The sequence below is a fragment of the Eurosta solidaginis genome, chromosome 3, assembly GCF_040869045.1.
Source record: "Eurosta solidaginis isolate ZX-2024a chromosome 3, ASM4086904v1, whole genome shotgun sequence".
NCBI lineage: Eukaryota > Metazoa > Arthropoda > Insecta > Diptera > Tephritidae > Eurosta > Eurosta solidaginis.
The window spans coordinates 234,347,912-234,374,798 of NC_090321.1; the positions used below are offsets into that span (position 1 = coordinate 234,347,912).

The following is a 26,887-nucleotide window of genomic DNA, read 5'->3' on the forward strand; positions in this document are numbered from 1 at the left end:
AAAAAATGACATAATTCTGTACCAAATATGAAAAAAAAGATGAAACATGGTAATTGGATTGGTTTATTGACGCAAAATATAACTTTAGAAAAAACTTTGTAAAATGGGTGTGACACCTACCATATCAAGTAGAAGAAAATGAAAAAGTTTTGCAGGCCGAAATCAAAAGCCATTGGAATCAGGGCAGGAATACTGTTCGTGGTATTACATATATAAATAAATTAGCGGTACCCGACAGATGATGTTCTGGGTCACCCTCGTCCACATTTCGATCGATATCCCGAAAACGCCTTCACATATACATCTTAGGGCCACTCCCTTTTAAAACCCCCATTAATACCTTTAATTTGATACCGATATCGTACAAACACATAGAGTCACCCTTGGTCCACCATTATGGCGATATCTCGAAAAGGCGTCAACCTATAGAACTCAGGCCCAGTCTCTTTTAAAACACTCATTAACACATATGAATATTTGCAAAATTTTCATATTTAAAAAAAATATTCAAAAGCTTACGACTAAACATGGCGAAACACAGCTCATAGAACGATAACAAGAAGAAGTCTAGAAACTGATTGGGTCGTTTAGATATATTTAGCCCACCCTAGTATATAATAGCAATGCAAGGTTTTATCAAATTTCGTCAATAAGATTCCTTTTTTTATATTTTCAATATTTTGAGAAAAATCTTCTATGACTTTAACTGCGCAAAAAAATCTCAACAACGTTTTCGAAAAAATTCGGGATTTTCTGAATTTGTTTTAAGTATGCAGTTTTGGGCTATAAGATCAATTTTTGTCTGACAAATTACATGTTATGGATCTCTCACGGCTTGCATTGATTCTTGACAATTTTTTTCCAAGATCTTGTAGATTTTCCTCTATACAAAGTGTAAAACTGTTCTTTATCTATTCAAGGAAGTTTGAAACACCCTTCAGAAAAAAGGGTTGTCAAAAATTAATGAGAAGCGTGCGGGATCTACAACTTGTATTTTGTTAAACTAAAATTGATTGGACTACAAAACTGCGGACTCCAAATAAAAAGTTCGAAATTTTCTCGGATTTTCGAATTTTTTCGAAATTGTTTTGGAGTTTGCTTTGCTTAATTTAAGTTTGAAAATTCAAAGAAGCTTTTTTACAATATCAAAAATTAAAAATATAAAAATTTTGTAAAAGTTGGTACTGCTTTTTTTCTGTGCGCTGCTGTACATGTTCAGATATGAATAACAAAACTAGCTGAATATAAAGTTATGGATGAGAATGAAATATATAACAAATAGAATAATTTTTTGAGTCTCCCTTATATGTTATTTGCTAATCGGTAAAACTGCAGTTGCATTGTGTGAATAGTGCTGTCTTTCTTGTTGTTATTTTTGTTTTTGCTATTTTGTTTGCCACTCCTGTAAAACGTGCTAACGCATAACACTAAAATCGAATGTAAATGAAACAACAGTAGCAAAATGTCCAACAGACAAATGTAAACTAAATAAAAAAAATGTAGGGCGCGATAACCTCCGAAGACGTTTTAGGCCGAGCTTCTCTTCCAAATTTGCGTCGCGCTCTTTTTAATTTTTTCTACAAATTGGATGGACGGGACCTATTTGTTTTATGATGACTCCGAACGGCATCTGCAAGGTAGATGAGTTTTCACTGAGAAGCTTTTCATGACAGAAATACACTCGGAGTGCTTGCCAAATACTGCCGCGTGACGACCTCGCTTAGAAAAATTTTCTTCTAATTTAAAAAACTTGTTTCTAAATTTTGATGTTGCTTTGACCGGGTCGTGAACCCAAGATCTTCGGTGTGGTAGGCGGAGCACGCTACCATCACACCACGGCGGCCGCCTGTAAACTAACTTGGCCTAAATTAGAGGTGGGATCGTACAAAATAAATTAAAAACAGCCTAACAGAGCCTAAAATGTAAACTTATGTGTGTGCGTGTTATCTATGTACATACATATAAAACAAACACAAACGAGGTGAAGATAACAACAATGCGTAAAATAAAACTTGGATTTTATTGTAAAGAGAACACCGCTTAGGCCTGAATGAAAGGTTGGACATAAGCTGCTGCTATCATATTTGCAATTGGCTGATAAATACCGGTAACAGACACATATATACACATATACAAGGCATGTAAACCTAGTAGTAAAATAAACAATTTGTAAAAATCTGCACAGCTAGTATAAACAAAATGGCAAACCGTCTAGCCAACATGAGGAATTATCAGTTGTGTGATGTAAGACCATAAAGCAACTCAGCTACCGTGTTAGGATTTTTGCAAGAACATCTTCTGTGGGAAGATCTACATATTATATCCGGAACGCTCCTTGCACTGTTATTACGCAAATTAGCCACCAATTATAAATAAGTGAACCTGAGGTTCAACTCCCATTTCATAAGAATTTTCTGTAAAACAAAGCAATAGAAAATTCTGCGGCCTTGCCTTATTTACGAGACCGCTCCTATCCACTCTACCAGGTTCATAGCTCCCACTCACTAAAGCTTACATTCTGTATCCCCCTTACAAAATACTCATGGCATACACTGCGTCTGCATTAAATTCTATGTAAGCCATATAGCATATCAAGACAACGCTTTCTCTTACATTCTGGATTCCCTCATACTATGAGCAAAGATGTTTACACATCAACAACCATGCAATTACTCAGGTATCACAAACAAGCATATAAGGAGAAATAGCGACGTAACAATAAACGAACGGAAGCACCAAAAATACATAATAGGTCAAAGGACTGAAATTACTGACTTCTACCTGCCTACAAGCTAATGATCGGTATAAAACATCCATATCTCGTATTTTACACCAAAAACCATTCCATTTCCGAATGCACACGAAGAAAACCACTCCATATGCGAATGTACTCGAAAACAATCTGAATGCATACACCACTAAAAACTTCCACTGAGGATGGCACCGCGCTGGAACTGACTTCTACAAACTAAAATTCGGGGAATCGTACCAATATATCTATAAAGAGCCATATTGTTGCTATAAAATTCGTGAAAGCCTAATAAGTGTAAGAGTGGATATATGCTACAACCAGCCAGAGCTGTTAGGAATCCCTGATTACTGATGAGCTTTCCACTTTTTACCAAAAAGGGTATTCCGAGCGATATTTTGCGTGTTGTATCAAGAGCTGAACATTTAAATACATATTAGTTACGTCTTTACAGCTTCTGCAGTTTTCATTGTGCAGAAGACATTCGCTTAGAGAAGTCCTTGTTCTTCTTTCATTGTAGGCTGACCATATAGCTCTTGATATTGCACAATCAGTGGTACTTTTAAACTTTCGATGTGCTTTGTTCTCGTTCATTTCCCTTGAATTGGCAACACCGATATCTGATATTGCTAGAGCGTCGGTTGAAATAGCCAAATGTTGATTTCGTGCCATTTAAAGCAGATGGTGCCTTAATCGTTTCCATTCCTCATATAATTTGCAGGCTTGCAACTCTCAACAATATGACTGAAGTTTAATGTGTCTAAAGTTACCGGGTAGATTCCTGCTCCACACCTGAGTGCGTTGTGAAGCTGTAGATTTCTTTGAAGTTATCCAGTGCGTCATACCCCTTCCCAGCATTATCACTTGGAAGAATAGTGTGACGTTATCCTCAACAGTTTTCAGGAATATAATCTATTTCGGAACAAATTATGCCTATTTAAAGTAAGGGTACTGCTTAGACTATGCTGACTATCCTTGCTGCGCCACAATTCCGCGAGAGCTCTGGCAGATTCATTGAGTATTATTATTTTCATTCAAACAAAACAAGTGGGTCTAAGATAGCGTTGAACTTGCGGACCTTGGGACCTCGTATGGTTTGGGACTATTTAACGTCGCCTGCGCAAAGAGGAGATGGAAGTAATGAGACTGTATTACGAGGCGATTTTGAGACCGTCCAAAAAGTACTATGGCTGCCGTATCTGGCACTGAGTCGGCTAAATTCCAATATTATATATGATACGATTTGAGGATATTTTTTCGAATTAATTTTCGAATAAATTTTACGTTCATATTATTACACGAAATATAAATATTTTTTAAAAATAATCACCATAGTTTTTAAAATATGTAAGGAAGGCTAAGTTCGGGTGTAACCGAACGTTACATACTCAGTTGCCGATTTACAGCTTGAAAAACTTTTAAATTACCTTCTTTTAAAAGTCGGCGGTGCCACGCCCATTGTCCGAAATTTTACTAATTTTCTATGCTGCATCATAAGATCAACCCACCTACCAAGTTTCAGCGTTTTGTCCTTCTTTGGTAACGGATTATCGCACTTTTTCGGGTTTTAGAAATTTTTCGATATCGAAAAAGTGGGCCTGGTTATTTCGTCCAGTTTAAATAGCGATCTGAGCTGAGTGCCAAGGAACTTACATACCAAATCTCATTAAGATACCTCAAAATTTACTGAAGTCATCGTGTTTATGGACAGACGGACGGACATGGCTAAATGAATTTCTTTTTTCGCCCAGATCATTTTGATATATGGAAGTCTATATCTATCTCGATTAGTTTATGCCGTTACGGGGTACCGTACAATGCGGACAAAATTATTATACTAATAACTAATTATTAAATCATGGAGCTTTTCGGCTGATTTTTTGAAATAAAATTGTCGTTTATTTTATATTCTACGCGTTTCGACGCATATTCACGTCTTCCTCAGGAAGGCTTTAATAAATATGCGATAAACAAGTCCTTTATAATTATCTGATTACATCATACATTGAAACAAGTACAATTTTTTACCATATTACACTTACTAAGTTGACAATTATTTAACTATCACAACATCTGGGTATAATCAATACAAAATTACATATATATATAAAACACCACACTCTCTCTTTTGTAAGCGAATTAATGTCAATTGCTGTTAGTTCCCCTAATATTATTACACGCCACCTTTTTTAACTATGTTTAGGCTGATATATTTCATATGCTCTAATCTTGATATTCTTACTAAGTAGTTCTGAAGTAGTTTGCAACTAGTTCTGGAGTATTTACAACTAGTTCTGAAATAATTTACAAGCTAATTTTTTAACTGGAAGGTTATTGTTTGGTTGCTTTTGGTCTGTTTGTAAGGGAGACATTTTCAATTAACACCAATGCAGTAAACAATCACTGTTGCTTGCTATGACAAGAACAACAACTAACGCTAAGTAATGCAAGCAATGATCAGCAGCAGCAGTGGTCGGCTATAGAAACTGTGGAAAAAATAAATAAAATATATTCATACGGTAAACAACTATTCGGCTGAACAATCTGAAAGTTGGTAAATAACAACCTAACAAACAATTTGAAACTGCATTTCAACATCTAATATTTGTATATCTTTGTTATTGCTTTTCTTGATTGTTGTTGCCCCCACAACATACTGACCACATTGACCATTTTTGTGAACAATGCAATGTGGATATGCGTACATACATACATACATAGATGCATCGTCATATTTTGAGGTTGCAACAGCGACATGTGTTGATGAAGTGCAATGTCGAATGACGAATAATATTCAGGTATCAAATTGAACGAACCGGGTACTTTGGAGCTGGAAGGTGTAATGGCGTCGTTGGTTTGAAGATAGTGCTCCCCAAGCATACTGTATGCGGCCTAGGATCGTTACATACCTCAAACTCTTTATAAAAACTGACAGTTTCATGTTAGTCGCTTTTTTTTGTATACTCAGCTGAGCAGAGCTCACAGAGTATATTAATTTTGTTCGCATAACGGTACCCCGTAACGGCATAAACTAATCGTGATAGATATGGACTTCTGAAATGATCTGGACGAAAAAAGAAATTCACTTAGCCATGTCCGTCCGTCCGTCTGTCCGTAAACACGATAACTTGAGTAAATTTTGAGGTATCTTAATGAAATTTGGTATGTAAGTTCCCGGGCACTCATCTCAGATCGCTACTTAAAATGGACGAAATAACTGGCCTACTTTTTCGATATCGAAAAATTTCGAAAAACCGAAAAAGTGCGATAATTCATTACCAAAGACGGATAAAGCGATGAAACTTGGTAGGTGGGTTGACCTTATGACGCAGAATAGAAAATTAGTAAAATTTTGGACAATTGGCGTGGCACTGCCCACTTTCAAAAGAAGGTAATTTTAAAGGTTTGAAAGCTGTAATTTGGCGGTCGTTGAAGATATCATGATGAAATTGAACAGGAACGTTACTCCTATTACTATATTTGTGCTATATAAAAATTAGCAAAATCGGATGACGAACACGCCCACGTAAAACAAAAAAAATTAAGTAAAATTTTAACAAAAAATTGAATATCTTTACAGTATATAAATAAGTTATATCAACAACCAACTCCAGTAATGATATGGTGCAACAAAATACAAAAATAAAAGAAAATTTCAAAATGGGCGTGACTCCGTCCTTTTTCATTGAAATTGTCTAGAATGCTTTTAATTCCATAGGTCGAACAAATATTTACCAATCCTTGTGAAATTTGGTAAGGCCATAGCTTCTATGACGATAACTGTTTTCTGTTAAAATGGGCGAAAGTGGTTTCAGCCACGCCCAGTTTTTATACACAGTCGACCGTCTGTCTTTCCGCTCTGCCGTTAACACGATAACTTGAGCAAAAGCAATTTTCTATGTTTCAGGAGCCATAAATCGAAGAAAAATTAGTTCAGATTAGAACCATATGTATATGTATTATTGCACAGCCTTGTAACACTGTTAAGCACACAAACCAAACAACAACAGCATTTCAAGTGTACATCTGGGTATGTAATGTGCGGGTTCACCCGAACTTAGACTTCCTTACTTCTTTGTAATATTATCTGGGGTATAATAAAAATATTTTTCTATGAGCCAACTCTGGAGCAGGCTACGTATAATTGGCTATGGGTGAAACATGAGTTGGTAAGATTGACTTCTACTACGTATAATGACTGTCCTTGAGCTTTTGTTGATAGAAATTGCAAAAGCCAACTTAATACGAAATTGGAGGCGTTTAAAATTGAAAGGCATATCTGTCGATATTAATGGAATTCTTGGTATGAAAACTTTGTTGTTTTCGTAATTTCCTGTTAAAATCATTGCTTCAATGACATTCGGTAAAAGTTTTGTGATTATAAGCCTTGTCCCATTACATAAGCGCACAGGGTCCAAATTACGAAGCAGAATTATAATACACCCTTATTTAAGGGTCAGTCGATGAGGAGGAATTCCTGATGGCTCCAAGCAGTTAAGAATTTCAATCGGATAATGCACAGCTTGCGATTCTTCCGCAACTGTGTCAATGTATTGATAAGTTGTCTTGTTTGTATGCATTTTATATAGATATAGAAGATGTAGATATACTCAAGTTAACAACAATTTTTAACGGCGGCAGATTACTAAACGTACAAAAGGAATAACAGCCAAACTCAACTCTGCAGTCAAACTTTAATTTTTAAAATAACCTAAGTTTGTACGGCAGCCATATTTCTGAAAAATTCAATTTGTAGGGAAGGTACCAGGCCCCTTTTCCACAATTCCACATTTTACTGAAGGTGTTAGGACTTAACATCGTATAGCTACTTACCAATTTTCATTATCCTGCCATTACTACATCCAGAGATATGCAGTATGATATATTCCATTTGTATGGAAGGTGCCACGCCTCCTTCTCCTGCACCCCACATTTTTTTGGTGGTGTTAGGGATCGACCTCATATAACTCCTTACTGAACTTCAGTGCTCTAGCATGAATACCTTCAGAGTTATGCCGTACTAAATATTTCTTTTGTATGGGAGGTGCCACGCCCCTCTTATATATCGAAATTATTTTTAGCCTACGACTATCCTTGGAAGGTTTTCTAGTGGGTGGTGCAAATTTGGTTGTGATCGGTTAATCCGTATACGACGCAACCCGATCTATGCTTACATACATACATAATTTGAATTTTATATATGTATATAGATTGAAAGCCCCAACTTCCTTCGACCGAAACAAACGTTCTACTTAACAGATTTTACTAGTTGAAATGACATATATATGGCCCAAATTTTCATAGAGGTATGTATATTTTTTTAAGCAGCGTGTACTTGTTTGACCTAAATATGACAAATAAGCAGCACTTAATTACAAATTAACCTGATGGCGGACCGAGGCTGATTTCGAGTTAATGCTTTAAAGAGGTGTGACCTTAAAAATTGTGTTGTTTTTAAATTTTTGAAAAACAAACAACCGACTAGCTGTTGTTTAAATGCCTGGTTTCTCCTGAATCAGACCTGTGCCTGTGTCGAAGAACCGGTTCCTTAAATGCTCGGAATGTCATAACAATAATACGCTGCATTTGCTCTTAGTTCAGATGCATTGTTTGTGTCACAGTTGTGTTAATTTGTATTTCTCGTTTGTGTTTTTTTTTTTTTTTTTTTGTTTGATATTTTTCACAAAAATGTGCTAGCTAAAAAATGACATACATTCAAAACCGGCTTTTAGACGTGAAGCTGATGCTGCTGAAAGGAAAATACTGCACATGCTCATATACACTGGGTTATATAATCATATTATATTTATAATTTGGGCTTTCAGATTCCCGAGACTGTCGTGAATCTGTCACACAACTGCGAAGTAGAAGTCCCCATAGCGGTGTGCTGTTACAATTCCCCTGCAAAAATCGTTGGATCATGTGGTCCACTGGAGTACTTACCATTGTACTCCACTGTAATGCAGCAATGGACCAACTCATGTTTCTACACGAACATATTGTAAGCCGATCATTGCTCGTTTTTAACGATTTTAATCACTACACGATGTTTATTGGACTGTGGGTACTCCATGGATTACTCTGATGTAATGCGGAGCTGGAGTATATGGTCCAGTCTTAGGACATCGCAATGTTAATTGTATATTTTTGTATGAATTGTGGTTAATTTTAATTTAATTTTGGAGCATTCGGTTGGTCCATAGCGAGTACTCCATACATGCATGCATGGAGTACTCGCGTTATTTGCAGGGTCTGGATCCAACGTTATTATCGCGTGCACTGAGAAAGTTCAGCGAATGCATTGAGGACGCAGAGAGCTAAGGGGTTAATTCCTCAAATATAGAGCTGGTAGAAGTGTCATCAGAGAAAAGTAAAGTAAAACACCAACCAACCCTCCTTTAATGCTCAAAATTTCTATAATTCTGCTAATGTAAAATACCTACAAGTGCTTTTGACGCCGAAGTTTGTAAAATAATGTCCAGAGCTAGGTCTGACATCAGTCTTTATAAAAATGATATAAAAAGCAATTTTTCAACCTATCATAACCTACAGAGCACTCGCGTGGTGGAAGCCAGTCGACACGAGCTTCACTAATAACATTATATTTAAAGTTAAATGAGCACCCTGTGTCCCATTGGCGATTTAGTTGATTATAGCTTTCTTTAACAAGGGTGTCCACAGGAGACTCTAGAAGGAATGCAGGTAAGCAGGTAAAAACCTTCTGTATTCTTCCCTACTGTGAAATATTTAAAAAAATTGCGTGGTGTCTCGGGGATTTCTTCTTATATATTTTATGGGCGGAACAAAAGTGGGTTGTAACTGAAGTAGGTGCTTGAATCAATATGCAGAGAATGTGCTTTAATCTGATCTCTTCGCTATCATAGTCCACGGAAAACATACTTGGCTACGCATAGTACGCGCAGTCATTGTTTGTGGCAGTCAGATGGTCTTTTTGGATATGCTAGCAGGAGGATAAAGTCAAGACAGATTAGGAATTGTAGAAACTTTGTCATATCCCCATAATCATCATTACACTCTGCTGATTCCCTGGCCATATATATAATTTCCACAACACCTAATCAGACTTGAGCAATGTTAACGCTCATTCCACACGACGCAGCGCCGCTTGCAATCGGAGATACTATCTACCGGGACTATAAGTTTACAGTAATGCTTTGCAAACAACATCTCAAGCATATTGTAGTTTGCGCCACGTTCGCTCAATAGGGTATGGTCTCACTCATAACTAAAAATCTTTTGGGATCTAACTTCATAAACAAAAATGGTAAAGTTCTGTAGGTGTTCGACATCAATCCATATCTGCATAGCAGGAACAAAAATGCCTGCTAGTTTGCAGAGCGTCCTAGGTCAGAAGTTCTCAATTTATGTATAGTGGCCATGTCATGGCGGTTTTTGACTTCCAGGTGCAGAGCATAACATATCCTTCAAGGAAGGAATGCAAGGAAGGCTTAGGGAGATTGTAATGCATTTCTTCGAAAACGTTTTTAGCATGGGTTTATATAAGTAGTTTCAAATGCAAAGTTCATTGAAGTAGTTTTCGTTCAACCCCTTTACACTTATAGCACTTTTGTTTTTGTTTTGCCCTCAAGAATTCATATGAAAGTGCAAAGAAAAAGCACTTCCATATGAAGCCAAGGCACTTCGGTATGATATTCAAATTTGCACTAACAAATTGACAACAAACAATTTTTCAAAAATATTATAGCACTGAAAAAAATCTAAATTTATTTAATTTTATATTTTTATATATTTAATTTTGTATGTGTATTGTGATGTGCACTTCAATATAAAAATGTTTGAACAGCTCTGCTGGATTTATCGAAAATGGAAAAACAAATAATTTAGTTGACTGTGAGCATTCAGCGTCAAGGAGGACTCTACTTTCCAACTTGCTTTTAATCTGAATAACTCCTGCGTTGAAGGATCCAACAGATAATACTCTGTGGTACATTTTTTACAACAACCTGTAATGACATAATAAAAAAATACTTGCCGCGCTTTATCTCCGAGAAGATAAAGGTCGAGATTTGCTTCCAACTTGTGTCGTGCTCCTTTGAATTTTCCCTACAAATTTATTCCGACTCCGAATGGCAGCTGCGCCGCAGATCCATCTTTTCATAGCAGAAATACAATCGTAGTGTTTACAAAACTGTTGCTACCTCGCTTACAAATACTTGTTTCTATTTGAAAAAACAGTTTTTCATAAATTTTTTTGATGTTTCGTTGTTTACGAGAAGAAAAAAATTGGAAAATCAGACCACATATATACATATGGGGTATTCCATCCCATTTCGACCAATTTTGAACCCGACCCCTTTAGAATTGGCTGAAAGTTTTTCTTCTTTTTCTAGCTTACGAAAGACGTTTTTCAGAAGTTTTTCAAATTTTTTCATCCAACTCAAAAAAAGTTATGAATTTTAAAAAAACACCGTTTTTGTTTTCAAAATGCTATAACTTTTTCAAAAATTGACCGTTTGGGATCTTTTTTTTTAAATTTGTTTTTAAATGTACTTTTCGGAAAAAATTCAAAAAAACTTTTCAAGTTTTTTTTTTGTAATTTTTCAGGTTTTCCAAATTTTTTAGAATTTCGCCCTTTTTTTCTCATAAAAAACTTCAATCAATTCTGCAATCATCCCCACTAATCTCGGAGTGGGCCGAGAATTTTTTTTGTTTTTTTTTTTTTATTTAATTGAAAAAAAAAAAAACTTCAAAATTTTTTTTGTATTTTTTCCGAAAAGTACTTTTAAAAACATATTAAAAAAAAAAAAAAAAAATGATCCCAAACGGTCAATTTTTGAAAAAGTTATAGCATTTTGAAAAAAAAAACACCGTTTTCCAACTCAAAATAAGTTTCAAATATTTTGAAAAAACGGTGTTAAATAAAAAAAAAAAACTAAAAATTCGCGGCCCACTCCAGGATTAGTGGGGATGATTGCAGAATTGATTGAAGTTTTTTATGAGAAAAAAAGGGCGAAATTCGAAAAATCCCGAAAAACTGAAAAATTACAAAAAAAAACTTAAAAAATTTTTTTGAATTTTTTCCGAAAAGTACATTTAAAAACAAATTAAAAAAAAAGATCCCAAATGGTCAATTTTTGAAAAAGTTATAGCATTTTGAAAACAAAAACGGTGTTTTTTTAAAAAATCATAACTTTTTTTGAGTTGGATGAAAAAATTTGAAAAACTTCTGAAAAACGTCTTTCGTAAGCTAGAAAAAGGAGAAAAACTTTCAGCCAATTCTAAAGGGGTCGGGTTCAAAATTGGTCGAAACGGGATGGAATACTCCATATGTATGCCACAACTTATCTGTAAAATTAATGAATAAAAATGTTACATTACTTTAAAATATTGTGAATGCAAGTAAATTTACAACAACGGCAAAAACACTTATCGCCATAAATACTATGTAGTTGATAACCCAAGGTAACACATCCATACAAATACTTCTTCTATAAAAATATTCATTCCAGTACTTACTTATAAGGCCTCAAATAATAACAATAAAGTATTGTTGCTCATGCGTAAAAGCATCAACAAATACGCTGTATACAACAATCAGCACAAAAATCGTCTCGTAAAGGAAAATTAACTCACAAATTGCCACAGAGTCAAATAGTTGTGAATTGTCTGGCCGCCCATGCAGCGAACTGCAAATATTTGTTGGCTGCATGCAAAACTGGCCAATTGCTATTGGTTGCACTCGATGGCTAGATTGGATGGCTGGTTGTTGGTCGACGTTGGCTAAGCGTGTCTGGTGTCATAGGCGCATCGCCGCAGTAGCTTTTTTATATGACGCAGATAGTGATGTGCACAAACGCGTTGATATTGACTGCTCGAAGTTTTAATATATTCAATGAATATTTTTTTTTCAAACTGTCTTTAATGTTAGTGATTTTGTTGTTTCTCTTTTTTTGACAAGCAAGCTCTGTAGTTGTTAACGATGTTGACGAGGATGTCTAGATTTTACAGTGTGATCACTATTTGTATAGGGCGTTCAATGGAGTTATTGGTCTCTTAACTTTTCAATTCATGACTCTCTGAAAGTTTGTTAACTTAGGCTAGGTTAGGTGGAACTGGCTGGTGAGCGAACACCCCTCATAGACTCAATGAGTTCAGAAGTTGTTACCAGAAGCTTTCTCAATGACCATACTGAAAAACCCTTTCAGAAACCAGGACCTTTGTTATAAAATTGACCTATTTTACTTGCTGCTTCTAGATGGGATAGCTGCAGTCTTAGACTGGTTATCGCAGGGCATGAGCACAAAAAGTGAGCGATCGCTGTTTCCTCCAACCCACATTACTTAAGTCTGCTATCATCGACAAGACCAAATTTAAAAGCATATGACGCCAGAATGCAGTGGCCAGTGAGAATACCCATCATTTGCCTACATTTCTTTGTTTTTAATGATTGCACTAACATTCTCAGTATGAGGATGTAAGACCTGCACATGATCTTCGACACTCTGCAATCCCGCGCTGTGGTGCACGCTTAATCGATCTTGTGGGAATCTCGCTTTCTCCAGCCTAATTTGATTGGAACGTCTAACGGAGCAGGCTTAGAGGGATCCGTCCATTTTAGTTAGCTCATTTACTTAATTCCCATCTATGGAAAAGCTCTGGGATCCAATATAGATCAATGCTTCTCCATTGTTGTTGTAGCGATAAGAACACTCTCCGAAAGCCCGACCATCTCGAGAACTATTTGTTATGACCAAATGCGACCTTCTAGGCCATACCGCCCTCCCACCACCTAGATCCATAAGCAGTTCGGGGTCGCCAGAGCCACGGTATGGTCTGCGCTCAAGTTGCCTCGAGGATTTGAGTCTCGTTGCAGTCGCCTACGATGTGTTCTTCGCCACGAGGTGCACTGGTGGAATGTGCTAAATGGTTTTCATTGCAGTCATCGGGATGGTTTCAATACATTTCTTGACTTTTTTACTGTGATATTTCTCACATTTACCCCACTGTACCATTTACGCCATGACGCTGATTGCGGCATTGATTTTGTTGTCGGCTGATGCCATCATAATGGTATTCAATGAATTTTATGCTATTTTACATTTACATAATCGATAATGGCAAGAGCTAAAGTAGCGACAAAAGTCAACAACAAGATGACGAGCATAAGAGATGTGGGTACACATATTAAAAAAGATTATTTACATACACATAAATCGACATTTTTATGAACAATGATATTTTAATAAAATCTGCATAAAATGTTTTACATTATATACCATGACTTTGCTAGATGAACGATTTAATTGTCCACCAGTGGTTTAATCTAGCTTTGCTGGTTTCTTAAGGTTTGGTTTTTATACTCAGTTGAGCAGAGCTCATAGAGTATATTAAGTTTGATTGGATAACGGTTGGTTGTACATATATAAAGGAATCGAGATAGATATAGACTTCCATATATCAAAATAATCAGGATCGAAAAAAAATTTGATTGAGCCATGTCCGTCCGTCCGTCCATCCGTCCGTCCGTTAACACGATAACTTGAGTAAATTTTGAGGTATCTTGATGAAATTTGGTATGTGGGTTCCTGAGCACTCATCTCAGATCACTATTTAAAATGAACGATATCGGACTATAACCACGTCCACTTTTTCGATATCGAAAATTTCGAAAAACCGAAAAAGTGCGATAATTCATTACAAAAGACAGATAAAGCGACGAAACTTGGTAGATTAGATAGAGTTGAACTTATGACGCAGAATAGAAAATTGGTAAAATTTTGGACAATGGGCGTGGCACCGCCCACTTTTAAAAGAAGGTAATTTACAATTTTTGCAAGCTGTAATTTGGCAGTCGTTGAAGATATCATGATGAAGTTTGACAGGAACGTTACTCCTATTACTATATGTACGCTTAATAAAAATTAGCAAAATTGGAGGAGGACTACGCCGACTTTTAAAAAAAAATTTTTTTAAAGTAAAATTTTAACAAAAAATTTAATATCTTTACAGTATATAAGTAAATTATGTCAACATTCAACTCCAGTAATGATATGGTGCAACAAAATACAAAAATAAAAGAAAATTTCAAAATGGGCGTGGCTCGGCCCTTTTTCATTTAATTTGTCTAGGATACTTTTAACGCAATAAGTCGAACAAAAATTAACCAATCCTTTTGAAATTTGGTAGGGGCATAGATTTTATGACGATAACTGTTTTCTGTGAAAATTGGCGAAATCGGTTAATGCCACGCCCATTTTTTATACACAGTCGTCCGTCTGTCCTTCCGCATGGCCGCTAACACGATAACTTGAGCAAAAATCTTTAATGAACTTAGTTCACGTGCTTACTTGAACTTACTTTATCTTGGTATGAAAAATGAACGAAATCCGACTATGACCACGCCCACCTTTTCGATATCGAAAATTACGAAAAATGAAAAAAATGCCATAATTTTATACCAAATACGAAAAAAGGGATGAAACATGGTAAGGCAATTGGATTGTTTTATTGACGCGAAATATAACTTTAGAAAAGTAGACGAAAATGAAAAAGTTCTGCAGGGCGAAATAAGAAACCCTTAAAATCTTGGCAGGTATTACATATATAAATAAATTAGCGGTATCCAACAGATGATGTTCTGGGTCACCCTGGTCACCATTTTGGTCGATATCTGGAAAACGCATTCACATATACAACTACCACCACTCCCTTTTAAAACTCTCAATACCTTTAGGTTGATACCCATATCGTACAAACGCATTCTAGAGTCAACCCTGATCCACCTCTATGGCTATATCCCTAAATGGCGTCCACTTGTTGAACTATGGCCCACTCCCTCATAAAATACTCATTAACCCCTTTCATTTGATACCCATATCGTACAAACGCATTCTAGAGTCAACCCTGATCCACCTTTATGGCTATATCCCTAAATGGCGTCCACCTATAGAACTATGGCCCACTCCCTTATAAAATACTCTTTAATGCCTTTCATTTGATACGTATGTCATACAAACACATTCCAGGGTTTCCCTCGGTTCATTTTCCTACATGGTTATTTTCCCTTATGTTGTCACCATAGCTCTCAACTGAGTATGTAATGTTCGGTTACACCCGAACTTAACCTTCCTTACTTGTTATTCGATGTAAGCAAATAAGTTCGTTATTTTGACCGCATACAAATTCCACGCCAGATATTAAATATCAGATTAGATTGCACTATTTGATTGCACAAGCCTTACTAAATCCAAACGTACATCAGAACTCATATGAAGAGAGAAATATAGTTGTACCTCGTGGTGAAAGGTATTTCTTGGTGGATTTCCTAACCACGTTACTTCCTTTGGTCCTCAACGAACCGCTTGTTTTGTCTGATGAACTTGAGTAGTAAAGATCCTCTTTCTCAAACTCTGCCAGACCCTTAGCCCAGAAATCGTTTTGCAATCCTGAACATCGGCAGCGAAACTGACGAATAGACTCCTTTTCTTTCAGCTTCTGCAGAAGAGCTTGTTGGTATGCGCCACCGTCGCAGCATTGATGCATTAGCGCAATAAACTGTGATAACACCCTTAGTTAATCTCACTGCAGTTCTGTTTACGGTAAGAAGAAAGCTAGTTGCTTTCCTATCCAACCACGGCCGCAAGGACCTTGAGACCTTGCAATCATTTCGGTTAGCCTACAGAAATAACGTTGTTCTAGTCTCATATTTGTCGATGTTTCTCATGAGGTAACTCAGCGGTGGTCATACCCAGCTGTCTGCCTCGCTAATTTCTATTTGGCAACCTTCCATGACCATCTCATATATACCTGCTAAGTTTTTTCTTAAACATGTGCATGTAAGTATAGATCGATAAGCATTACATACCTGTAAATGTAAGTAATTTCGTGTATTGAGTAAGCAACGCCTACGCTTGGAAAATTTACGGTGAAGCATACCAAAACTTATCGGAACAAAATCAAACTAAACATTTTCATTGCGAGAAGTTACTGATTCCAAAAGAAGAGAGGAAACGCATAAAATTCTAAAGTTGAAGGCCAGAGGGAGGATAATTCGTAATTGCGAGGAATCATCTTCTACAAAAGCTGGTAAAGCAAAGTCAAAAAGGATATAGTTAGGGCTTATATGGAATGAACACAGAGTAGAAAGTTGAACTGATTATCAATGCGGGTAACGTTGTGACTGAGTTTTATGCCGGGAGGATGACTATTATTGCTCGCAGACCTACGAACAGTTGTCTTTCGAAGCGCAGAGATCTGCCTAGTCTCATTAACAGTATTATAGGGGCGCACTTGAATATTGCGGGGAGCTATAGTATGTTGAGTTGTAAACGTGCAACAATAGTGCATGCTCAAAATGGCTAGATGGAGTTGTTTCAAACTTCCAAGGGCAAGGCACAAGCCCACTTGGCGATTACGTCTCTGAGGACGGTTATAGATATTAGAATAAAGAAATAAATTCTTATAACAAACTTATCAGAATCGAAAAATTTTGTTTGGGCCATTTCCGTCCATATGTTGACACGATAAAATTGAGTAAAAATTCAGATATCTTTTCCAAATTTTGGTATTTTGGAAAATTTCGAAAAGTGGAAAAATTCGATAGTTCATTCATTACCAAGGACCGATAAAGTGATTAAACTTGAAATGCAAGCTGAATTCCATAGAAATGTGGTAAAATTTCGGAAAATGACCGCCCACACTTAAAACAAATAAATTTTTAAGTTTTGCAAGCCGGAAACGAAAACTTCTTAAAGATATCAAGTGGAAATATATATATATATATATATATATATATATATATATAGACTGATTGAGTCCGTAGTGTTACCAGAAGTTTGTTTTAACGACCAAACTGAAAAACCCTATCAAAAACCAGGACCTACGTTATAAAATAACTCCGTCCTCTTGGCAAATACTAGAAGCTTCCTAGGACTTAAGTCACTTGTTGCTTCTAGATCTGGCAGCTGTATCACTCCTAATAGCTGGAGTCTTAGCCTGGCAAGTGCAGGGCACGAGCACAGAACGTGCTCGATCGTTTCCTCCTCCAACCCGCACTTCCTACAACTGCTATCACTGACCAAGCCTAATTTAAAGGCATGTGACGCCAGAAGGCCGTGTCCAGTCAGAATAACCGTCATGAGTCTACAGTCCTCTCTTTTTAATGATAGAAGCAACTTTGTTAGTCTAAGGTTGTAAGACCTTAACATAATTTTCGACACTTTACAGCCACGCGCTTGAACCCACGCCTTTCCCGCTTGGTCGATCATGTGCACCTCTCGCCTTCGCTTAATCTCGCCCAATCTAATTGGGACGTCTACGAAGCAAGCTTCAAGGGATGCGCCATTTTTAGCTAGGTCGTCCGCTTTTTCATTCTCATCTATTCCCATATGCCCTGGGACCCAATATAGATGTATGCTTCTCCCTGCCTCGATTCTCTCCAGAGACTGTTTGCACTCTAACACGCATTTAGATGCTGTGCTATGCGAGATTATTGCCTTAATTGCTGCTTGACTGTCAATATAAAAGTTAACACGGTTGCAGCTTAAGCTATTCTCTTCCAGGGTTTCTACTGCTTTGGTTACGGCTAATGTTTCCGCTTGGAAAACGCTACAGTAATTCGGCAGCCTGTCGGATCTGCTTATTTCCGGATCAGCGCAGTATACCGCAGACCCTACTCCTTGCGGCATATAACTACATTGTACTTATGTTTTACCTCAGAATTGATATAAACAGAGACTTGAGCAAGAATTGAAAAAGGGGCAAAAATTTTAAAAATGGAAAAACTGGGATATTGTGTTAACAAATACTGATAAATTGGTGCTACTTGGCGAGAAGAATAATTTTATGACGCAAAATAGACTCTTAATAAAATTTCGGAAAAATAGGCGTGGCACCAGTCACAGTTAGTAAAAGAAAAAAAATCCGTGAATCAAAGGTCGTTTATTTCATTTTTCCACTTGCCAGAAGTAGATAAGGGTTTTGGTATTATAGCTACATTTGAATTGAAGACCCAACGGGCGCCACCTCTTTATTTATTTTCTGTTTATTCAAAATGAACCCACAGTGTGTTAACTTAGACGTACGTTTTTATACATTGTTGCAACTAAGTAGTAACACTAGCACACGGGCTGACAAACAACTAACTTCAGCACCCACTAGGAATTATTGTTGCTGTTACAACACTAGCTAAGCGACCACGCGACCAACCTTTCAGTTGTCCAGTCAGTATTTTTTATTTCATCTACTGATAAACAAAATTTTGCACAAGCAAATGATTTTCGCGCCTTGAGACGCAACATAAAAGGTAACAGTCAAAAATTTTTTGTTTTTTTTTTTTTTCAGTATCTTTGTATTGCGCCACATGAGCTTGTGTGCCATATACCATTCGAGGATAAGCTAATGGATATAAAAACGAACACAAAGAAATCTACTATATTTATATACTCTCACCATATTTATGTGGCACGTGTGGGAGTTGCGATTGTGCACTTATGCGCCGGCATCATGTGGCACCTCAAAGTAAAGCTAAATTGGTTGGTACCACCAGCATATGTATTCAAGTCGTCACCGTAAATGTATTATAAGCATGTGCGTTTGATTTTTTTTTTTTTAATTTATGTAGTCACTTATGCACATATGCTCATTTTACCGCTACATATATACAGATTTAATTTCATTTGTCTTCTTAAATTCCTATAATTTCTTTAGTTTCATATTACAGTACGCAAATGTGGTAGACAAATTGTCTATGATTTAAGTGTCAATGTCTAAGTGATGGTGCAATGTTCCAACATCATTTTTATGCGTCGAATATTACTCGCTTTCTTAGACAATGATTTTAATATCGATATGAAAACATTTGATATGATATTTGCGTGCACGTTTGTGCACAACATGTCACTTAGCACCACCTATGGTTTAACCCTTTCAGGACCGTAAGAAAACTACAAGTAAATTTTGTTGTACGTCTGTTTTATTTAGTTGATTTGAAAGCAAAATACATAAAAAACAATTCGACTTTTAAATTAATTTCACGGTTTTTTTGTAATTTCTTGGGAAAAATATTTCCCTATGGACCTCAATGGGAATTTCGCAATAGCAGGGAACATTTGTTTTCTAATAATGCGAACTTTAGAAATTTGTTGTGAAAATATATAGATTTTGGAAAATAAATCATTTATGGAAATATGCAAACAGTTTCTTTTGCTAGTATAACAGAGATGAACGTTGCACATTACACATATGTTATGCGTCCTATTTTCAATCCGCTTCATAGCGCAATTTACACACCTCTTCATGTTATTTACTTTTTGCATATTGTGCATTGGTAAACTTCGCTTCACACCGACTTGACTCTTCGGTTTATTCACTACGGACGGCCTGAATCTTTGCCTACATGAAAATTCATTTATAAGGTTTCGAGCAATATTCTGACGAAATTCCATTCTGCTCAAAAGAGGTCCCTCTACAAGTTTCTTCTAATGTAACTTTTTATACACCAAATATGAGTTGTTCATAGCAATATCCATTATATCGAAAAAAATGCGTAAGTAGTATTTTATCTTTGCTTTGCAATCAATTTCATAGCAGACTTTTCGCAGAATATATTTATGCTACCGAACTCATTGTCAGTTTCTCGAAAGATACTCAGCGCATATGAGTCCTTTATCCAACTGAAAACAAGAGCTTCTTCATCAGAGATATGGACAGGATTCTCATCCGATTTGTCTTCTTGAACTTCCTGGACTAAACTTGTTATTTCTACCACACCTACACCATTTTCCATATCCTGAGCAAGATATTCTTGAACTTCTTCAACAGAGGAATGGACAGGATTCTCATCCGATTTGTCTTCTTGAACTTCCTGGACTGAACTTGTTGTTATTTCTACCACACCTACACAATTTTCCATATCCTGAGTAAGGTATTCTTGATCTTGTTCTCGTAGTTCATCTTCACCATCACTATTGTCAGCTATGAGTAATTGTAAAATCTCATCTTCTTTCAGATGAAATTCCCTGCATCTTTTTCCAGCCATTTTGTCTAGTGAATTCGAAAAACATGAATAAATGAGTTAATCGCAACATAAAGTAATAATAAAAATAGTACCTTAAAATTTCCATTGTGGTCCACAGGGAAACATGTTTCCCTTATAATAATTCTTTATTTTTAGATACTTTTTCCCATTTAATTACATAAAATTGATCATTGTTTAGTCTCTTACTTACCATTCAACAAATAAAAATCTCTTAAAAACAATTTGAAATACGAAATTCTAAATAAGTTAAATAAATATGAACACACTTCACTCCTCGAAAGTTTGCCGAATTTACTTACACTTTTAATAAAGAATATTTGAAAATACTGTCAATCTTCTTAACTTGATTATGGGGACTCCCCTTTTTATGTTTAAACACACTCGCTTGAACAGAGTTACCATATAAGAAAATATAAAAATTCCATAATTTATTCATGGGAAATATATTTCCCATAGTCCTGAAAGCGTTAAGCAATGCATTACGTTTTTTTTTCAGCTCTTTCTTATATTTCTAGCACTAGTGTACCCGGCAGCTTTTGCTCTTCCTGCAAGTACGTTTACCTACATTCGAAAAGTGATCATCGCTTCACCTATTCTCTCTGTAACAATTTTGTCTACCCTATTCTTCTTATTATCGTCCGTCCCTTATTCCATCTATTTCTCTCCGACTCCCACTCCAACTCAGTCTCCACCTAACCTTCTCACTCTCACTATTACTGGCACTTTAACTCTCTACCCGGCTCTTGCTACCATTTTCACTCCAACTCCCAGTTACACTCTTACTCTCACTCTTACTCCGATTTCACTCCCACTCTCATGCTCAATCCCGACGAAGACGTCGATTCCGAAAGGCGATAGTAAGGCATGCCAAATTGGGCCTCATTAGTGAAGTGACTATTGCTCAGCTGACTGATATGCGAAGGTGGTGGTTGAAAAATCAAAAAAATGTATTGCTTTTTCCACTTTTACCACAGTGCCTACTGTCCTTCGTTGCTGTGCAGCAGAGTCTCGCCACAATAAGCTTCAAGCTCTGTTTTCAACCTTTATGGTCTATGTGCTTAGAACGTATAACGAGCCCTGTCAAGCACCGTATTTAAATGGTGGTTAGTGATTTTTACATCAGCGGCCCTGAAATTAAAATACTTAAAACAAATACAAATAGTACTCGTTATATCCATAATTTATTTTAATTTTAAGAAATAGTTTGACAGATGCATAGTTATCGTTTTAGTGAAAATGGATTTCAGACACTGATCGAAAAACATAATGCGGGTTCAGATTGTTCACTGGATGCTGTAGGGCTGTCTGGTCTTAAACATAATGGGTGAACTGTGCGACAAACTTAGCAAAAATGACATTTTTCACTACAGTAGGACCATTCGGGCCAGGTTAGCAAGTGCTCATTCGAAATCCTCTTGATAAATTTTGACACACCACTGTCCAACTAAAGGCCAAGCGACGAGTGTCGACGTACTGAAAACTCATTTTGCTACAACTCTATAAATAATGATGAGTTGGAATCATGATGTCACCAACGGAATGGAGTTAGAAAAAAGTAAAAGAAAGGAAAGGAAGGGAAAAGAAAGGAAAGGAAAGAAAAGGACAGGAAGGGAAAGAAAAGGAAAGTAAATGAAAGGATAGGAGAGTAAGGGAATAAAAGCTAAAATAAAGGAAAATTGAAAGGAGGGAAAAGGAAAGAAAGTTAAGAAGTCACAACTAAAGCTGGAACATAGGCCGCTATATGATGGAGTGTTATCAATTTGCTATCGAAATATTAGCGTTTTGTTATCGACGAGTTAAAAATTTTTTGTAGACGGGGTATTGTCCAGTTATTGGTTTGATAACAGTTTATTATCTACGATATATATATCAGTTATCTATTTAGTCGAAAAGCTTCAATCACAACATACTGCCAATGATTTCGCAACTCGACTCTCACACCTGCTCTCTGAGGGCACAACTCATCCTGAAGGAATACAGGAGCAGTGGGAGCATATCTCCAAAGCACTTCATACTGCCGCCGAGGAAAAAATTGGTTACGGGCGGCGACGAAAAAACAACTGGTATGATGAAGAATGCCGCGTTGCAACCGAAAGAAAAGACGCTGCCTACAGGGCTACGTTAAAAGCGAGCGCGACAAGAGGAGTGTGTGAACGCTATCGTGAGTTGAAAAGGGAAGCGAGGCGCCTTTTCAGGAAGAAAAAAGAAGAAGCAGAAAGGCGTGAGTGCGAGGAGCTTGAGCTGCTAGCCACCAGGAATAACGCCCGAAAATTCTACCAAAAAATACGGCGACAGACGGAAGGTTTTGAGACCGGGGCAAACTCCTGTAGGAATGAAAACGGCGACCTTGTAACTGATGTCCAGAGAGTGCTTAGATTATGGAGGGAACACTTCTCTGTCCTCCTAAATGGAGGCAGCAATTCACCGCGCAGAGATGAAGAACCCGATCCCGCAATCGATGACGATGGAATATATGTCCCCCCGCCCGATTATGACGAAGTTAGAATAGCAATAACCAGATTGAAAAAGAACAAGGCCGTGGGCGCTGATGGATTGCCTGCGGAGCTATTCAAGTTCGGCGGCGAGGAGTTGGTAAGGCGCATGCAGCAGCTTCTTAGCAAAATATGGGCGGAAGAAAGCATGCCCGACGGTTGGAATCTAAGTGTTCTTTGCTAAGTCCACAAGAAGGGGGATACTGCAAAATGCACCAACTATCGTGGAATCAGCCTTCTTAATATCGCATATAAGGTCCTTTCAAGTGTATTGTGCGAAAGATTGAAGCCCACCGTGAACCGGCTGACTGGACCTTATCAGTGCGGCTTCAGACCTGGTATATCTACCATCGACCAGATTTTCACAATGCGCCAAATCTTGGAAAAAACCCGTGAAAAGAGAGTCGACACACATCACCTCTTCGTCGACTTCAAAGCCGCCTTCGACAGCACGAAAAGGAGCTGCCTATATGCCGTTATGTCTGAATTTGGTTTCCCAGCAAAACTTATACGGCTGTGCAAAATGACGTTGAGCAACACCATCAGCTCAGTCAGAATTGGGAAGGACCTCTCCGAGCCGTTCGAAACTAAACGAGGTTTCAGACAGGGTGACCCCCTATCGTGCGATTTCTTTAATTTGATGCTGGAGAAAATTATACTAGCTGCAGAACTTAACCGCACTGGAACAATATACTATAAAAGCGTGTAATTACTGGCATATGCTGATGACATTGATATCATCGGCCTAAACACCCGCGCTGTTAGTTCTGCTTACTCCAAGCTGGAAAAAGAAGCGGTAAAGATGGGTTTGATGGTGAATGAGGACAAAACGAAGTACCTGCTGTCATCGAGCAAAGAGTCAGCGCATATACGCCTTGGCAACCACGCTACTGTTGGCAGCCATAATTTCGAAGTAGTAAAAGACTTCGTTTATTTGGGAACCAGCATCAACACTAGCAACAACATCAGCACTGAAATCCAGCGAAGAATCAATCTTGCCAATAAATGCTACTTTGGACTAGGTAGGCAATTGAAAAGTAAAGTCCTCTCTCGGCGAACGAAAATCATACTCTACAAGTCACTTATCGTACCCGTCCTGCTATATGGGGCAGAAGCATGGACCATGACAACAGCAGATGAAGCGGCTTTGGGAGTGTTCGAGAGAAAAGTTCTTCGAAAGATTTATGGACCTCTACGCGTTGGCGATGGCGAGTACCGTAGAAGATTTAATGATGAGCTGTACGAGCTATACGCAGACATCAACATAGTCCAGCGAATTAAAACGCAGCGGCTGCGCTGGCTAGGCCATGTTATGCGAATGAAAGATGATGCTCCGGCCAAGAAAGTGTTTCTATCGGAACCCGCCTATAGAAGCAGAGGTAGAGGGCGGCCCCCACTCCGTTGGAAGGACCAGGTGGAAAACGATTTAAACTCCCTTGGTGTAACCAATTGGCGCCGGTTGGCGGAGCGAAGGAGCGACTGGCGCGCCTTGTTGGACGGCCATAACCGTTTAGACGGTTAAGCGCCAATTAAGTAAGTAAGTAACTAAGTAAGTATCTATTTAGTACCTAGATATTGTAAATTTACTTTCAATAACAAAGTTTATCGATTACATAATTGAAAATGTATCCCTTTTTTATAAAATATTATAGATTTATTATCGAAAAGTTATCACCTATTGATCGAAGACTAAATATATAATACATAAATGTTATTGATTGCAATCGGAAAGATTTAATACCGAAAATTTATAGAATATTAATAGAAAATTTGTCAATATGTTATCAAAATATTATCGATTGGTTGTCGGAGTGTTACTTACTGGTTAACAGCGTGTTATCGATTTGGTTATACATAAGTTATCATTTTTTGCGTAGAAATATGGATTTGTTTTCCAAAAATTATCCATTAACTATCGAAAAATTATCCGTGTTATCGATTTGTTATCTAACTGTTACCGCTTTGTTATCGACGACAGGCCTCCAACTGTATGTTCGCACATCGAAATTTACGAGTAGGTACATGATACTCACTCCAAACTCATTCTCACCATCTATTATAAGCTTTTATTCATGGCTGCACCAAAATGAGTGGCAAATTACTGTGGATGAGTCTCAGCTTTTTGGCTCAAATGTGCAAAAGCAACGGTCAAAGCGTACCTACATAAATAAACGTAAAATGAATACTTGGTATGTAATATATATGGGACGAGTACCGTAAATAAATATTCACACATCCATATAAACACATACACACATACCCACTTATACATATCTGTATCCTCTTATGCAATTAAAAATCTGTGTAGGTTTTTATATCAAGTTGTATGGAAAGTAGGTGTATTGATTGGAATAAAAGAGATGTATTTTTTTTTCTGTTTTGATTGTTGTTGTTTTTTTTTTGTGCTCAACGAAGCGTTACATGTCACTAGAGTAGCAACCAACATAGATACTCCTGGTCTTGGTGGTCAGTCAGTGTCAGTAAGCTTCAGCCATGTACGTAGGTGCCGAAAGGCAAGCAGGATAGGGAAGTGCAAACAGAATAAATGGGAGGAAAAAAACTCGTTCGTTTAGTAACCAAGCCATAGCTGAGCTCCTGAATAAGCACACAAGTGCTAGCTCATATGTATGTATGTTGCTGTGTATGTGCGCTTAAAACGTGAAACCACAACATGTTGTAATTAACCCGGTTGTCATGCAAATAAATCAAAAGTCGCAGCGTTCTATTTTTTTCACTTGTTGCCTTTTGATTTCTTGCGCTGCTGATTTTTTGATTTAATTTTTTTTATACACTCCTTTTTGTTTTAATTGTACTGCTATTTTCACTCTCATTTTCCACTGGTTTTTCAAATAGTGTATAGTAAGCTGGATCGATTTATTAACCTATATCGCGCCATTTTTCGATAGGTTTTGGGCTCAAGAAAAAAAGTTCCACTACGCATACCCAAAAAAATAATTTTCGAGCCTGCAAAATTTGAGTTTTTTGACTTTTTTTATTTTATTTTTAAGCTTTTTTTCATGACCTACTTAAAAAATTTTCGTTTGATTTTAAAATTTTCATGTATACCCTGTCCGACTCAAAATTGTCCACAAAAACTTTGGCGATACAGTTTTTTGAAAAAGAAAATATTTTTTGGGTTTTCAGGAGTGTTTTGGTGAAAAAATTTATTTTTTCGCCATTTTTGTTTAAGGGTTTCTTTAGAAACGTGCAAAAGTGTTGCCGATGATAACGAATTTGTCTCATAGCTCCTATCCCACTTAAAATTATTATCCCACTGGCATTAACAGTTTTAAAAAAAAAATTTTTTTTTGGTTTTTGGGACTTGTTTTGGTCGAAATCGATTTTTTTCATTTTCAAGGCTCCAAATTTTTTTTATGTATATGTTTCCGTTGGACCCACCAATAAGTATACCAAATGATCAGGGGACGAGCTAAGTTGATTTAGCCATGTCCGTCTGTCCGTCCTTCCGTCCGTCCGTCCGTCTGTCTATCTGTCCATTTGTTTGAACGCAAACTATTCCCTCAATTTTTGAGATATCTTGATGAAATTTGGTAAGCAGGAATATTTTAATGGGGGATTTGACATTTGTCGGAATCGACCGGCTCGGACAACTATAGCATATACCTC

General features: G+C 37.1%; 1 long non-coding RNA gene across 5 annotated transcripts in view; it reads left to right on the forward strand.

The window, feature by feature from the left end:
- LOC137245248 (uncharacterized) overlaps positions 1-26,887 on the forward strand; it is a 563,221-nt gene that overhangs the window by 220,453 nt on the left and 315,881 nt on the right. The gene's annotated exons all lie outside the window — the stretch shown is intronic.